Source organism: Oncorhynchus tshawytscha, linkage group LG02, assembly GCF_018296145.1.
Source record: "Oncorhynchus tshawytscha isolate Ot180627B linkage group LG02, Otsh_v2.0, whole genome shotgun sequence".
NCBI lineage: Eukaryota > Metazoa > Chordata > Actinopteri > Salmoniformes > Salmonidae > Oncorhynchus > Oncorhynchus tshawytscha.
In genome coordinates, this window is record NC_056430.1 from 38,176,259 (window position 1) to 38,189,194 (window position 12,936).

General features: G+C 40.3%; 1 protein-coding gene across 2 annotated transcripts in view; it reads left to right on the forward strand.

The window, feature by feature from the left end:
• Nucleotides 1-12,936, forward strand: part of LOC112216190 (nck-associated protein 5-like) — a 114,244-nt gene that overhangs the window by 52,432 nt on the left and 48,876 nt on the right. The gene's annotated exons all lie outside the window — the stretch shown is intronic.

Here is a 12,936-nt window from a genome sequence, read left to right on the forward strand (position 1 = left end):
ATAGGGCCACTCAACTTGGTCAAAGGCCTTTTCGGCGTCAAGAGATATGACGGCAAGGTCCAAGTTGGGTAACCTCTGAGAATACATAATATTGAAGAGGCGCCTGAGATTGAAGAATGAGTTTCTGTTAGGGATAAAGCCGGTCTGATCCGAATGGACCAATTTGCCAATTAAAGTGCTAAGCCTGTTAGCCAGAGTTTTTGCTAAAATCTTTTGGTCTGTATTAAGGAGAGATATTGGTCTGTATGACCCTACCTCTTCTGGATCTTTACCCTTCTTATGTATAACTGTAATGAACGCTTCGTCCAAAGTAGAAGGGAGAGCTCCATCCTCATTGGCCTGAACCAACATTTTGTGCAGGTAGGGAGAGAGCATGTTGCTGAATGTTTTATAGAATTCACCAGGGTATCCATCTGGGCCCGGATTACAGTCCTCCAAAAATGTTTGCATAATTAAGGGGTTAGGATCCGCTTTAGATGTATATAGAGTCTCATAAAACTGCCGAATCTGTCATTGATGTCTTTGGGGGAAGAGAGTAATTCCCCAGATGCAGATTTAACCCTGTGAATCATTCGGTCACTCACATTTTTTCGAAGTTGTCTGGCGAGTAATTTGTGTGGTTTGTCACCAAACTCAAAATATTTTTGCTTGGCATAGAGAAAAGATTTAGCAATTTTAGCTGAGAGAATCTGATTATATTCAAATTTTAAAGAGGTAATTTTTTTATGTTTCTCCATAGATGGGTGGCTAGCATTCTCCCTATCCAGTAAGTGAATTTGTCCCTCCAGTACTTCCAGTTTTCCTCTGTTTTGCCTACACCTGGCAGACTGAAAGGAGATGATACAGCCTCTCAGATAAGCCTTCAGTGTTTCCCACAATAATGCTGGGGAGGTCTCTGTGTTGTCGTTGGTATCAAAGAAAAATGTAATTTGGTCTTTAAGATATTCACAGAATGTTGGTTCTGTGAGGAGCTGAGGATTCAGGAGGAGGAGTATTCCCTACCCGTAGGGTTAGCGATCCTCCATATATCAAATAAGTTCGAATTTTTTATGTAGGTATTCAAGAATTCGCTTGAATAGGAGGTAGGGGTTCGCCGGGTAGAGGATCTATCCAAATATTGGTCTAGCACACAGTTAAGGTCCCCTCCAATGACCAGGTTAGTATGAGAGATATCTGGAATCAGGGCAAGGACTCTTTTGAAAAAAGGATTGTCAATGTTTGGCCCATAGATATTTAGTAGAGTTACTGAGGTAGAGTGGATTTCTCCTATTGCGATCACATACCGACCCTCTTTATCCGCAATAGTGGTTTTATGTAGAAAGGGAATTCCTTTCCGTACCAGAATCGCTGTGCCTCTCGTTTTGGCAGAGAAGTTAGAGTGATACACTTGCCCCACCCACCTACACTTAAGTCTGCTATGAGAGTTATTCTTCAGATGGGTTTCTTGCAAAAATATAATATCAGACGAGAGTGCTTTCAAGTGGGCTAGGACCTTGCCCCTCTTAATTGGTTTGTTTAAACCCTTGACATTCCAGGAAGTGAATGTAAGCCCCGCCCTCCTCTCGTTTGTAGTTCCTATAGTGGCCTGCATACCAAGTAACTTGATAAAAAGGTAAGAAAGCGCACCAAACCGTCACGATCAGCATATGTAGCACCTACACCTGAGCAGTATCCAACCCACCCCTCCCCCCCTGCAAGCACCTTTACTTCCCACCCTGTTCCCCTAATTTCCCCAACACTTACCCCCCCCATCAACCCACATTTAACAGGCATGTACAAACAGGAGAAAAAAAAGGAAAAATAAAAATAATAAACACATTGTCTGGCCGATGCCAAAAAAGCACGGCGCGACCTCGAACAAGAGGTAAAACAAAAATAAAATCCCAACTATACGTTCACCTCTCACTATCCTGGAACTTCTACTAACATATGAACTGAGGAGGCTCCCGCGAGTTAAGTGTTCAGTTAGCATCTAATAAACCTAAACCGAATAAGTTGCAACTTAAACATATTGCGCATTTAAGCGTCATCCTGGGTCAATCCCAGAGATAAGCAAGATATAGCCTCAAGATTATATTGCTAAGCACTGCCGGTCAAAAAATAAACCATCCGCAACCGACATAGTCAGCCGTACCTTTACATACTGTGGGTCAGGAGATCGGAACAAGGATTTGTTAAATTAAACGTTCCCCCCATAAAAAAAACATGTTTAATAAAAAATAAATAAAAATATATACATATACATACACACACATATACACATACGCATACACATACATACATATATACATACATACATACACATACATACATATATACATACATACATACACATACATACACACATACATACACATATACATATACACATACACACATACATATATACACACATACATACATACATATACACATATACATACAAAAAAAAGTTAAAAAAGTTTGAAATATCCAATAAATGTCGTTCCACTTCATGATTGTGTCCCACTTGTTGTTGATTCTTCACAAAAAAATACAGTTTTATATCTTTATGATTGAAGCCTGAAATGTGGCAAAAGGTCGCAAAGTTCAAGGGGGCCGAATACTTTCGCAAGGCACTGTATACATACACACACATACACATACACATACATACACACATATACATACACATACCTATAAAGACATATACATACATACATACACACATACATACATATACATGTATGTATACATACCCACACAAAAAAATCATATATATATTTAAAGAATATGTATATACATCCATATGCACACATACACATACAAACATTCATACCCCAGAATAACAATCTACACTGATTTAAAATATACACATACATAATACTAAAATGCTAAGAGAAAATAGTAATAAAGTACAAATAGTAATTATATGTACGCACACCTACACAGACATAAGCACTACAGAGGGCTGGTGGGACTCTAGTCGGGAGAGAGGCCCACGGCCAGACAAAGGCAGAACGGCACAAAACATCAACCTGCTAACCAGGTGTCTGCCCCCTCCCAACCATCACCCCCAGTCCCCTGCAAGCAATAAATAAATGGTATGGTAGTAAGAATAATGTAAGGATTGTAAAATAAATAACGAAACAAAACAAAAGTCGGGGAATATAAGTATATCCGTCCGAAGGTGTCAGTGATCAAACCTGGAAGTAAAAAATATGCATCGCTGAGCACAGCTGGGATGAAAGTGAATTTAACGTTAAATGAGAGCTCTGACCGCCATCCATTGGTCTGCTCAGCGTCTTACATGTTCGGTAGCCCTTGTTGAGCCCGTTTAATACTTTTTCACCCAATATGGTATAGTATGGATTCGAGTCCATGAGCAGACCCTAACACGCAATAACAAGGCACTCTAACCTGTACGGGGGATTGGTGTATATCCCCGGATAAACTTCTCTGCGTCCAAAACCGAGGAGAGCCAAATCTTCTCACCGGAAGGCGGGGTAATTCTTAGTCTTGCAGGGAAGAGTAAGGCTGGGCGAAGATGGAGTTTGTAGAGTTTGGTCATGACATCTCTGTAGTCGGCGCGATGCTTTGCCACATCGGGCGCATAATCCTCATAGACACGGAATGGATGCCCTTTATGTGACAGGTTGCCCCTCATTCGAGCTTCACGCAGGATAAGATCCTTGGTCTTGAAACTGTGACAACAGATGATTACTGGGCGAGGACGTTGGCCCGGTCCAGGCACTGGGACAAGGGAGCGATGTGCGCGGTCCAGCTGGGGATCCGAATCCAAAACATCCGATCCCATTGCATCCTTCAATAGCTTGGCGAAGAAGTCGGTGGGGCGAGAGCCCGCCTCTACCCCCTCTGCCAGACCAACAACGCGAAGGTTATTACGTCTGGATCGGCCCTCCAGGTCCACCACTTTCACAGAAAGCCTCTGCACAGTATCCTGCAATGACGTGCATAGCTTCTCTAACTCGTCGATCCTACCAGCGTTGAATTCAGAAGCTTTCTCAAGGTCCACAATACTCTGGCCATGCGAAGCGACCGTTCGAATGATGCTCTCGATTTTGGTGTCCAGTTCAGCAATAGTGGATTTATGGATTTATTGTCCTTTGGTCGCTTATTACTCGGCATTTTCATATAAAAAGTTACAATCTTGTATTAGAAAGAAACGTTTGTTGTAAAAAGTGCCATAAAGTAGGTTAAATTAGATTATTTCGCAAAAAAGTTGCAGGAGCCTCTCACGCACAGCCGTTCACTCCAACATGCTAGCTCCGCCCCCCGTTTCACAATTTTTTAAAATGAAATTTCACTGAGGATGATCCTCTTCCTCACCTGTCCTCTGAGGAGCCTTCACTTATATATATATATATATATATATATACACACACATACACACAAACACAACATGTAAAGTGTTGGTCTCATGTTTCATGAGCTGAGAGAAACGATTCCAGCCATTTTCCATACACACAAAAAGCTCAAGAAGTTTGTGCGCACATTTGTTTACATCCCTGTTAGTGTTTCTCGTTTGCCAAGATAGTTTTGAGGGACCATGCAATTGGCATGCTGACTGCAGGAATGTCCAACAGAGCTGTTGCTAGAGAATTTAATGTTAATTTCTCTACCATAAGCCGCCTCCAACATTGTTTTAGAGAAATTGCCAGTATGTCCAACCGGCCTCACAACCGCAACCACATGTAACCACTCTGGCTTCTTCACCTTCGGGATCATCTGAGACCAGCCACCTGGACAGCTGATGAAACTGAGGAGTATTTCTATTGGTAATAAAGCCTTTTAGTGGGGCAAACTATTAGAATTTTAGGAAATGTGGGGTGCGATTTCTGCATATTGCACCTTTTTAAAAGAAAGATTCACCCATTCTGAATGTTATATTGTTTTTTTCACCTCTGAGTGATGTTCTATCGATTTCCCATTGTAATTTCATGGGAATCTGAGTTAATTCCATTAAAACAGGCAGAAATACAGCCGGTATGATGACCAGTGGTACGAATGAAAATGTATGCAATCACTACGGCATTTTGCTCTGGATAAGAGCATCTGCTAATTGACTAAAATGTAAATGTATTCATTTTTCAGAGTGGACCCCATTTTTTTTCTGGCAAAATTTCTGGTGACCCATTTTATTTTCCCACGGATTTCTTGCGACCCAACCCGGCCCAAAATCGAATGACACATCAACAAATAACCTCCAATTCATTGCATTTTCATCTCTTATCAAAATGAGAAAAAAACTATAAATACATGTGCTATTTTTTAAATATATTTTTTTATACCACTGGCTTAAGGTGACAGAGCAGGGTCAGGCATGCTTTCACATAGTCTGCTAGAATGTGTGTGTGTCCATTATACCTGAGAACTCCCTGGACACTAGCCCTCTGACATTTACACATTCACACATCATTGTTCCACTGCTTCCTTACAATAACTCACAAGGACGTTTGATTAGATTTCACTTCACACAGATGAGGTAGTTTGTTATTTTAAATCAAGCTCACTGTTGTTGTTCAGATGTGCCATCGTTCACCATCCATCCAATCTAGTTTTGTTCTCACTTTTGCTGATAGGGAGTTAAGTCTCTGATCTAAGGCACATGGCTGCTATTTAAAATTTCAATATGCTAGCTCTATCTGTATGGGTACTTACTTTCTGTGACCTTTGCGGATGAAGTGGAGAAGAGAAGGTTTAATGTAGAGTAATCCTTTTGCCCTGGTGTCAGACACTCTACCCTCAATATGCAGTCGAGTAAAACTTACCGTATGCTTCACAGTCAACAGTTTGTGAATATATTATGACACATTTTTATTTGTTTTGATGTTCAGCAGGATTTTTTTCAGCTTTCGAGCACTTTTTTTTTTCTTGAGGCTTGCCGAAGTTGGTGATTGGTCAACAGTGGGAATTCTTCAATTAAGTGTTTGTCATTCAACGACAGCCGACAAGTTGTCTCATGCACATTTTTTTCACTTGAGAAATACTGCACATTTTAAATTCCAGCGCTTCACTTGACTTTACTTCAAAATCCCAAGCGTGTTAGCCGTCTACGGCCATCTTAGATGTAAAATTGCGTGACCTATGAACTCTTCTGCAAAAACGTCTTAATTAATTACATATTTATTTTATCTTAGATTAATAAAGACTATATTTTGAAGAAGTGTACTGGCTACAGGTCATCAAGAGGGACAAACGCTAATACTGCAGCTTTTTTCTTGTTTTTCAAGTGAAGGTATTTTAAGGGAGGATGCGAGCACAGACATCAATTTTGCCTAGCCGAGTTCTGCTAGGAGCAAACCGAACCTATGTATGCGGATGCCTTAAGCCCCCTCACCCACACCCTAAAAATATCCCACCTTGGTGTGGTCCAGCTGGTTTGGGTGTCAGGCAGTGTGTGTACAGACACATGCATACACACAGTGCGTACAGTGTTCCCCTCCTAGCTTCCCCCTTCCCTTTTGATGTGTGCTGTGTGGATGCAGCCCCTCTTATTTTTATATATTTATTAATTCTTACCCTCTCCCTAGGCAGGGATTTGAGTCCCACTTGGCTTGCCTTCTCTTTCTCTCTCATTACCTCCCTCTCTTTCTCAAAATAAGCAAACTGGAATCCAACTGACTGAATTGGTCACAATTAAACAGTAGGATTCTGTATCAGCAGGGTGCAGGCTGGTTTGGGGACCTAATACCACAAAAGCAAGATATTCTTTTATAAAGCACATCTTCATAAAAGGCAGCGTGAAGGACACCGAAAATGACCCTCTCTGGGGGTAGTCTACAAAATGTACAGTAGTGCGTTGTGTTTGGCGATCTAAGTTAGAAGAAAAAAAATCTGGATGGTTGGTTCTGGGCAAAAACATCTGCTAAATGAATAAATGTATGATGAATAGCTACACAGCAGACAACGGGGTAGTCCTATATACTTGTCATGACCGAGACACAGGCCTCTGTACCAGATAAACACTCAGAAGAACAGCTGATACTACACATGCTTGTCTTCTCTAACCTTATTACAAGATATGAAAATACATTTGGAGAGCTTATATCTATATACACTACCGGTCAAAGGTTTTAGAACACTTACTCAGTCAAGGGTTTTTCTTTTCTTTTTATTATTTTCTACATTGTAGAATAATAGTGAAGACATCAAAACCATGAAATAACACATATGGAATCATGTAGTAACCAAAAAAGTGTTAAACAAATCAAAATACAGTGGGGCAAAAAAGTATTTAGTCAGCCACCAATTGTGCAAGTTCTCCCACTTAAAAAGATAGAGAGGCCTGTAATTTGTATCATAGGTACACTTAAACTATGACAGACAAAATGAGAAAAGAAATCCAGAAAATCACATTGTAGGATTTTTAATGAATTTATTTGCAAATTATGGTGGAAAATAAGTGAGGTAGGTGACTACCTCTTGAAGCTGGTTGAGAGAATGCCAAGAGTGTGCAAAGCTGTCATCAAGGCAAATGGTGGCTACTTTGAAGAACATAAAATATATTTTGATTTCTTTAACACTTTTTTTGTTAGAAATAGTCTTCACATGCTAACTTTGTGTCCGAATTCAGAATCAAATGTGTTTCCCACGAATAATATGATTGCTGTGGTGGTGTTATTTTGATTTGGTGACTTTCTGCATGTATCAAAGTCCTAACAGATAGCTTGATATCAGATGGCTCCATTTAAACATAATTATTAGGGAAATCCTTGCAAAGCACGTAAATGTTTAAATCAAACTATATTAATCGGACTATTGATGATAATCGTATTATTTTTTGCTTTTAATCGTACTCATTTAAACGCCCTGTATGGTTCCTCTGTGAGATGCAGGGAGGGGGCTGACTTATAATTCAGACAGTAGATCTCTTTATCGTAATTGAGAGGGGAGCTGTAAACCCTCATTGATTTTGTCACCAGTGTCTGTGTCCTTGTTAGTCCCTGGAGTGCCTTCATTACACCAGGATATATATCTAATATTCTTTGATTAGCTCTGACTCACTTTCTGTAGGCTACTTCGACATCTACCCTACACTTGTTTTCTCTTAATCTCACTCTCTCTTAATTAACCACTTTGGGTGGGGACTCAGTGTGTCTAGTCTTGTTAATCAGATGACTTGGCTTGATTACCCCCCAGGGATGATGTAATCGTTGATGATGTAATGATGTAAACAGGGGAATCCCACCCCTCAACTGGGAGACAGAGAACCCCCACCCCCCTCAAGCAAAGACAAACTGTTCTGGGGTCAGAAGTAGTAGTGGGGGGGATGCAGAAGAGAGCCAGCCATACTGTAGAATGAGGGAAGTGTGACGATTACATTTTTCACACAGTTTTATCACACAAACACACACACGCACATGTTTAGTGTGTGCTAGCACTATACAAACATTATGATGAAACCAAATTTGCTGACGGGTGTGTTTTTGTTGGTATGAAGCCGTTGTGAAAGGGAAGTGAGCTTGTCGTTTTTGGCTTTGTGTTGTTAGGGCTTTTGTTTGTCTGAGTCAGTCCACATGAGGAACAGTGTTTTTCAAAGGTCTTATTATTGCAGTTCTTCCTACTGTAATGCACAAACCATAGGTGCTGATTGATTGCTGATCATGGAGTGTCAGAACTATCATCCTATTACACTAAAAAGATCTCTATCCATAACAGTTGTGTGTTATTGTATCTTATGTTCATTCTCAAACTGATGATTCACCTGTTCTGGGGGACATTTGCTGATCTAAACTAGGTTTCCATCCAACTTTTTTTATGCAAGTAAATTGCGTGGGATGGAAAGTCACAACCGGCCTGAAACAGCACATTTTGTCAGTAAACTTTCCAAATGTTGACAAACAATATACGCTAGACAAGGTGGGATCTTTTTGTATCTGTAAAATTCATTATGTAAGAAATGGAAGTGTAAACACCCTTTTATACACAAATATTGATATAATAACGTTCCGAAGTAAACTTGGAATCACGCTATGATATGGTGTGTGTGATCCTCCCACTACGACATGGAAAAGCATGCAGTTTATTAGGCTACAGTTTAATTTATGATAAGTTATGATGAACTTCACATGGTTGTGAAAGTGCAAGGTGATGAGCTTGATGCTCCTTTCCAATAGATATTGAGGGTCTTATTCTGGTGACATGATAATTGATGCTTGGCTACCATTTGACAAATAAACATTTTCTAGTTCTACATAATAATCTCATCATGTAGTAAGTAGCCTAACCACACTGTATCTGCTAGCTGTTGGCTAGAGCACACGTGCTAAGACCAGAATGTGCACATTCGCTATATAAAGCAACATTTGTTGTGACAAAATCATCAGTAGAGTTGAAAATGCAATGAAAACCCATTTAACTTGTACTTATTCAGTACATGGGAATTTAACCACAAGTTATTTTATGTGCACCTCATCATCATGCACAGCCTTTTTTATCTGCAACAAGTCAATTAGATGGAAACACATCTCTGGTGGGAAAATGCGCGTATTGTTTTTATGCAGATTTTTGAATATTCGCATGAAAATCTGTCACCAATTGGACGGAAACCTAGAAATATTTTATTGGCCATACCTAATTGTCGATGTAGCCTAGATTTACATGATGGATGGCTCATACATGGTGAGCTCTGGGATTCCAGTAGATGGCAGGTGATTTAAAGCTTATCTTGAGGCATGTGGCTGAATGCTTCAGTAATGACTCAGTGGGGGTGTGTCAGAACAAGTGTATGGGTAATGGAGCTTACTGAGCCAGCTACAGTGACTAGCGTCAGAACCAGGGCCACACCGTGAATGTGGCCCAAATAGCACACAATTCCATATAGTGTACTACTTTTGACCAAACCGCTATGGGCCCATGCCAAAAGTAGTGTACTAGAAAGAGAATAGGGTGCTATTTGGGATGTACAATATACGTCTGAGCCACGTAGTTGAATTAGCCGCTCAGGCTAGGAACCCTTTAGCTTGGCTAAATGTGTATTTTCCAATAAGAGGCTATTCACTGCATCCCTTGGGGCCATGAAGACAGCCAGCCATGTCGGGGTGCCATGTTGATGACGCACGCTATTTGACTGAGTAGTGTAGGGGGTTTTCAAGTCTTGTTTTTAATGCAAGAGCTTTGTTGACCCTGCCAGACAGTTGGGTATTAAAACAGGCTCTGTTTGCCCCTTTAGTAGTGAGAGACGAACCACAATACACAGTCAACAGTGTGTAATGAAGAGGACCTTTTTGAGGACAACACTAGTCACACGCTAAGCGTATAGGGGAGACAAAACAAGCATTTTTTTAACTCTTCAAGAACAGAAAATGATTGAGTTTATAAACATCTACTGGGCTTCTTCTTTTAACTAATGTAAACTCACCCCATTCTGTACAAATGTGCGCAACCGCGACATTCAAACAAGGCTGCAAAGAAAACGAATGGGACTGTAGCGACTGTGTTGACTTCAAAATCGGGGGTGTGAACTACGTTTCTATTCAAGCGTTGGCCGACATGGTAATGGCTCTATAGTATTGGAGAAAAGTTGAAAAAAACGGACCCTCCATTACATCATGACGTGTCATGCCGTAATGTACAGCACGCATAAAGCAACTATTTCTGTCTTACAATCTCTCTCCACCAGGTGTGGCACTTCTCTCATCATTTAAAAACAAGAAATGGACAGTGCGTCGTAACTGCAAGCATCGTGACTCTGAAAGCCGCTGTTTACTTCTGAAGATCGCTTTAGCAACGCACTAAAAACCCGATTCAAATTCGACACAAACCTTCAAATAGGTATGTAATGACACTTTATATAAACTCTTTAAAGTGTTTTATTTACATTTTAGAGGCGATAAGGGGATAAGTTGGACAGATCGAGTGAAAAAAGGTTTTCCCACACGTTATCTCTCCTTCTCACTATCACGCATTAGTTTAGCTTCCCCACCCACCATTTTTGAAAAGACCCGACGGAGCTCATTGCCTTGTTGAATTATGCAGAAACAGGCAGCGTGGAGCTCATGTCATTGATTTTGTTGGAAAGGGGAGAAATTGTGCTTTACAATGGTATTGACATTAAGTATTAAGTATTACGTTTTTGGGGCGCTAAAATAAGGTCAATTGTACGAACCAAGGCGATATATAAAAGTGAGTGAGTTTACGTTACAAAGCCACAAAGTAAAACATTCCCCATCTGACCCCACTTTTCACTTTTCACCACAGGGAAGGAAATGGATAGAGGGTGATCTAAGAATGGTCCGGTTCTAAGGGCTCGAACACACCAATTGCGAACCGATTTTATATGTAGAATCACTGAAAATGTCGGGAGTCAGAAGTCAACAGCGCACTGAACGATCGGAAGACAAAATGGGAGATCCACATTTGGTGAGATCTGTACGACCCTTAAGACATCTTACTTTCTCTCCTTGTTCTTTCATATCAACGTACACTACCGTTCAAAAGTTTGGGGTCACTTAGAAATGTCCTTGTATTTTAAAGAAAAGCTTCTTTTTTTTCTCCAGTAAAATAACATCAAATTAATCTGAAATAGTGTAGATATTGTTAATGTTGTAAATAACTATTGTAGCTGGAAATGGCTGTTTTAAAAAAAATAGAAAAGGAACATCTACATAGGCATACAGAGGCCCATTATCAGCAACCATCACTCCTGTGTTCCAATGGCACGTTGTTTGCTAATCCAAGTTTATAATTTTAAAAGGCTAATTTATCATTAGAAAACCCTTTTGTAATTATATTAGCACACCTGAAAACTGTGGTGCTGATTGAAGAAGCAATAAAACTGGCCTTCTTTAGACTAGCTGAGTATCTGAAGCATCAGCATTTGTGGGTTCAATTACAGGCCCAAAATGGCCAGAAACAAAGACCTTTCTTCTGAAACTTGTCAGTCTATACTTGTTCTGAGAAATGAAGGCTATTTCCGGGCGAAAAATTGCCAACAAACTGAAGATCTCGTACAACGCTGTGCACTACTCCCTTCACAGAACAGCGCAAACTGGCTCTAACCAGAATAGAAAGAGTGGGAGGTCCCGGTGCACAACAGAGCAAGAGGGACAAGTACATTAGAGTGTCTAGTTTGAGAAACAGATGCCTCAACATTAGCACTGTCTACATTGTATTTCTGATCAATTTGATGTTATTTTAATGGAGAAAAAAATGTGCTTTTCTTTCAAACAAGGACATTTCTAAGTGACCCCCAACCTTTGAACGGTAGTGTACCTCATGGACTGTAAATCAATGCCAAGATTCCAACCCACTATGCTGTCTGACAACAGGACCAAAAGAGGGTCACAGTAGAATAAATTGTATTTACAGGAAATGTAATCTTTATAGGAGAGCGTATGTAAGTGTGGTATGTCAGTTTAAGTGAAAGGTAGATTCCAAACATTGTGAATACTATAGTATAGATGTCAATTCCCTATTTTACATAGTATGTCGTTGTTCCTTGGGAGGAGGAAGGGCAGTCTTGTGGTGGGTGGATGGGTGGGTGTGACAGCAGCAGGGTGGGCCCAGGAGTCAGGACCACAGAGTACTAATAAATACCTAGCATTCCAGAGCTGTAATTAGGTTATAGTGTCAGTCGGACACACATACACACACACACACACACTTATTAGGGTAAAGATGGTGGCAGGTTGTAGCCACCTGTCTTGGTGTGACGACACATGTCTCTACATCAGTCTAATTCCATCTCTGCACCCTCCACGTATGGTGCATGGAAAAACACTCTGCGGCCGGCAGCTCTCATAAAACACAATCACCTTTCACCCCTTTAGTTATTAATCTATAAGGTCATTGATAGCATTAGATTCTGTAACCATATTTCATATTTTAATAGATCTCAAATAAAAAATAATCTGGCGGTTACTCAATAGATGAGACGTAGTTTAATCTACAATCGTAGTGTAGGAAACCTCCACGCCCCTCCCCTTCAGTTTTATAATTCCTCTTATTCCTGAC